The sequence below is a fragment of the Aegilops tauschii genome, chromosome 2 (genome assembly GCF_002575655.3).
Source record: "Aegilops tauschii subsp. strangulata cultivar AL8/78 chromosome 2, Aet v6.0, whole genome shotgun sequence".
Classification (NCBI taxonomy): Eukaryota; Viridiplantae; Streptophyta; class Magnoliopsida; order Poales; family Poaceae; genus Aegilops; species Aegilops tauschii.
In genome coordinates, this window is record NC_053036.3 from 475,895,092 (window position 1) to 475,899,790 (window position 4,699).

Below are 4,699 nucleotides of genomic sequence, written 5' to 3' on the forward strand. Positions count from 1 at the left end.
GTTGTTACATGACAATGATGATCATGAGGAGTTGTTATATGACAATGATGTATTATGATGATGAGTTGTTAATGAGATGATGATGATGATGATGATATGATGATTATGATGTAAAAACAATCTCTAAATTGCTATTGTATGAAAACTTGTATAATGGTGTATGAATACTACATAAAAAAGAATATGCAATAATAGTAGTAGCGCGGGCACGAAGGCGCGCTGCTAGAAATTACGAGTAGCGCTTTCTACAAAACGCACTGCTACTAATTAAGTACGTATAGCAGTAGCGTGTGTAAGCCCGCGCTACTGATAACCTTTAGCTGTAGCACCGTATCAGTAGCGCGGCACCCCGCGCTACTGATAGGCCAGAAACCCGCGCTACTGCTAGGCTTTTTCCTAGTAGTGTACATGTATTTTGTAGGGAAAAATTCCAGAAGGCATATCGTATTTTAGAGTAAATATTTGATAAACAGAGAAAAGCACATGCACTTTTTTTGCATTGCCATGCTTTGTCTGACACACAGTAACAATCCTCAAATAGTGAGGACAACTTGAGAGAACACACGTGCATTTTAGAAAGAGAATGCAAGTGTCATTGGCATTGTGGCAGATTGTTAATCGAAAGGACAACAACAAAATTCTCAAGAACTAAAGGAAGTTGGTGTGGCTCACATTTAGCTTTACTTGAAGAAAACAAATCTGCTAATGACCAGATTATAAAATACTAGCAGGTCTGTCTAGCCGGAACGTTGGGTTCTCTGAACAAAGAAGAGGGCAATCCTTAGCAACCTGGAAACTTCCTTTTCAGTTCAAAAAGACATAGTAGTACAGTAACATTTGGAGTTGAAGCAATTTTTAAATAAGGAAAACTTCCTTTGATAATGTCCTTGTGTAATAATTGCAAATAATAATAATGGAAATCTTGTTAGGGTGTCATACCATTAGCAATGCATATCTAGGGTAAAGATTAAGGTAATCAAAAATAAAAAAAATGTAACCTTGGGGGAAGATGAGCAGTGGCAGCCTGCACATAGAACATTGATCTACAATGATGATATTGCGACTAACTCTAAATACATGAACTACAATTAATATGTGAAATCCTAAATAATTAGCATCCTTGTCCATGACCTGCCCTCAAAGGCTCTTGTCCACGAGCTACCTAGTTCATAAGGAAATGGGAGTTCATAAGGAGGAGTTTGCTAAGACATTAGACTTGGGAAGTGGACTATTAGGCCCAATCCCACATTTGATACGTGTTGGGAATTGGATAATAAATTAGTCCCCTAAATAGTAAATCGGATGCTAAGCAACAAGAGAAACGGGAACAATCAAAGATCGTTACACATCTGTGGCCTTTTGGTGTTCTTGTTTATTATACTTTGAAAGTCAAAGTGAAGGAAACATCCATTATTAAAGATCAAAGTTTTGAGGAAACTAAGCTTATAAGAATATAATCTATCATTTGCAACATTGTAGTGGTACCTGAAATTAAAATGCACCAAGACATGGAAATTTCTCTTTGGCCTTTCCTATTATGAAGAATATAACTGTACCAAGATGGCTCCATATAAACATGATGTGCGAAGAAAGCTTCAGATATTAGCAAAAAATTTCCGTTAGTGACTCATGCTGCCTATCCAAAATCTGCTAGTTTCATCTTCCATGTTTCCGGTGAGCAAAATATATCCTGGCTTAATGTCCCTGTGGATGACGCCCATTTCGTGGCAGTACTTCACCACTAACATGAGATCCTTGATCACAAATGTGGCTTGCAACTCAAAGAAGGTAACATACCTGGCCATCTCGTCCAGCAAGCGGTCGCCGTTGCAGAGCTCCATGATGAGGTAGAACTTGCCGATGTCCTCGCAGACGGCCTTGAGCGTGATGTCGCCAGGGTGGCCCGGGAGGTGCTACATGCCTGCATGATGTCGGCCACGCAGTCTACCGTATCCTTGCCATTGTTGGGGAGTTGTGAACTCCTCGCCGCCGGCGTTGGCACGGCAGATCCGAATGGAGCCGAACTTTTCCCGTTCGATCTCGCCGTCGAGCTAGTACTCGGCATCGAGGCGCTTCTAGCGGCCTATCCGCGTGGCCGACACTCGGGGAGAAGCGGGACACAAGAGGGTCCCTTCTTCTGGTGGCAAGCACGGCGGATCCTCCTGACCTGACCCTTAGCCAGTCAACAATGGCTTCTTCCTCCACCCCTTTCGGTAGCCACTTCGACTGGATGGATCTGCCGCCTCCAGCATCGAGGCAGATGACAAATAGAAACTGCAGCGAACTCTGCCGCCGCCTTCTCTTCCCACCCAGTTTCACCTCCACCCACTCCTTCCTCGAGGTGCGACGATGTCGGTGTACCCAGTTGCTCTCCCACTGGGGACGCTAGTGGCGGCGGGTTACATGGGAGAGGAAGCGAGAGAGAGGGAGGTCGCGTGCGTTGGCTGCCTTCATGGCGACTTTGTACCACCAAGGAATAATCCAGTTGGTGCCAAAGTGTGTGGTTCATCGAAGTCATTTATTACTGCAGTAAGTTCTTTAGGTTTGACCTGCTGAATGTAGAAACACACTGATCATAAGTCATAAGACTGATGCAATATAATCTTTCGAAAAAAACACAAGAATGATGTGTAACATAAAAGAGCAAAAGTTTGCCAACTGAACATACAAACTAATGGAGTCGCAAAAAAGAATATCGATCAGTGGATCTTCCTTCCCCATTCATTCACTAAAAATTATGTAGCCACGGTTTAATACAGTTTGAAATAGTAACAACACAAACAAACTTTATGCTCCCTGCAATCTGATGGTCCAAGCCATGTCTCTATAGGAATTACGTGTACCATTAAATCAATACTTCTAAATTTTGGTAATTGTATTTTTTTGGGCTAGCTGGAAAATCAACTTTCATCTGTATGGCCACATAGATATCACCCTGCAATGTGCTTCCATTAGTAAGTTACAGATGCTTATAACAAAATTCTCGACACAAGTAACCACATCTGTACTTGAAATTTAGCCCCCCCCCCCCCCCCCTTCCAACCAGCAGCGTTCCTGTAGATTGCGATTACAACAAGCAAGTAAATAATGAATTCATCAACACATCAGGCTCGCAGCCACCCGGACAAGCGATATCTCAGTCAAGTCAAACATAGATTGACCAGGTAAACTAAGTAAAACAGAACAAGGAGTATCAATGGGAGCAGTAGATGTAGATAATTTAACAAAGAAGGAGGACCTCGGGGAAGGACTCGGATTGTGCCCAGGCAGCGCCGTCGTGGCCGAGATGGGGCGGCAGTGAGGCACTGGCCGTCGATGTCGCAGAGCAGCGGCTCGTCAATGTACGTCTGCCATGACATCCTTCTCGCTTGCTTGCCGGGTTTTTTCTCTCCCGAGATTTTGCCATCCCCTTCCTCCTCCTCCTCTGCAACAATCATGGTGACCGGGTGGAATTAGAAGATGAGATGGTTTGGGGGAGAAGCAGATCTGGGGAGGATGCTTTCTCTAGTGGATGGCGTCAGAGTAGCTGGCATGGGTTGCGGCGGCGGCACAACCCTAGGAGAAGAGGAAAGGAGAGGTTGCGTGCGGAGAGAAAAAGAGGAGTCGGACTCCATTGCTCGAGGCGGCTGCGGCTCTCTTCTAGACGAAGCAAGGAAAAAGTCATCGAGAGTTTACCCTGGGGATGTGTTAATTGAGCGACAGTAAATTGCGATGTGGCATAGGCGAGCAGTCACAACTTCTACGTACGTTAATGTTTTTAATATGTAGCGCATATCACCTATAATGGACGTACTGCGGGAGTTTTTTTATTAGAAATACTGTAGCCGATCAAAATTGGTACTGTACAACCGGGCCAGACATTCTAGCTAAAGCGTTTTTTATAGCTAAAAACTTGCGTGTTTTCTCATCTTTTGGAATATTTTTTTAAATACAAAACGTTTTTCAAAATTTGAACTTCTTCTGGAAATGCGATTTTTTTAAATTTTGCAAGACTTTTTTATGAAAAATACTTTGAATTTTTATTTAAAAAAAGTATGATTCAATTGTTTGGTTTGACACTAGGGTTGTTCGTGATTTGGTATCTTTATGTTAGGAAGACTGAGCATGCCATGATTTACATGATTAAATGTGTAGTGATCATGTTCTTTAGCATCTTTATTTTGAAAGGCAATGATTGTTTACTAGTATGCTTATGTATTATTGTTTCAATATCAAACTGATAGACTATTGCCTTGTGTAAGTGCATCTAGTGCCACCCCTAGTTGGTTTTGGAGTATTGACGACAAACTTGGTTGAGGGACTAATGTGTTTGTGAGAATTGCAGGATAACACAAGTAGTAGTCCCACATTGATTCGGTTTACCAACCAGAGATGACCCCTAAAAATGTGTGAAGACATTGAAGACAATGGTGGTCTGTGAAGATATTCACAACGAAGATTATGACTTGAGAAGACATTCACGTGAAGACTATGTAGTGCGAAGACATAGCTGTTTCGTAGTTTCCTTTTCTTCTTTGTTGAGTCATAGGAACCACCGTACTGTTAAGTGGGGTCCAAGTGAACAAGTCAGAGTGACTAAAGTGATGCTCAACCAAATCCTATGTCTTTAAGCGAAGACAATGAGAGCAAATCTTATCCAGAGCTGGATGAGTCAGCTTTACTTGTAGCTCAAGTCAAGCTGTCGCGTGTGTTTGAAATC

General features: G+C 42.6%; 1 long non-coding RNA gene across 2 annotated transcripts; it reads right to left on the reverse strand.

Annotated features, from left to right (window-relative positions):
- Positions 1-1,395: 1,395 nt before the first annotated feature.
- Positions 1,396-3,929, reverse strand: LOC120973609 (uncharacterized). 2 transcript variants are annotated; one of them, XR_005768807.2, is made up of 2 exons: positions 3,239-3,929; positions 1,396-2,549 (listed from the first exon to the last, which is right to left on the reverse strand). It is a non-coding gene; the product is annotated as an uncharacterized lncRNA (long non-coding RNA). The 2 variants fall into 2 exon arrangements; XR_005768808.2 differs by having other exon boundaries at positions 1,396-2,552.
- Positions 3,930-4,699: the final 770 nt, after the last annotated feature.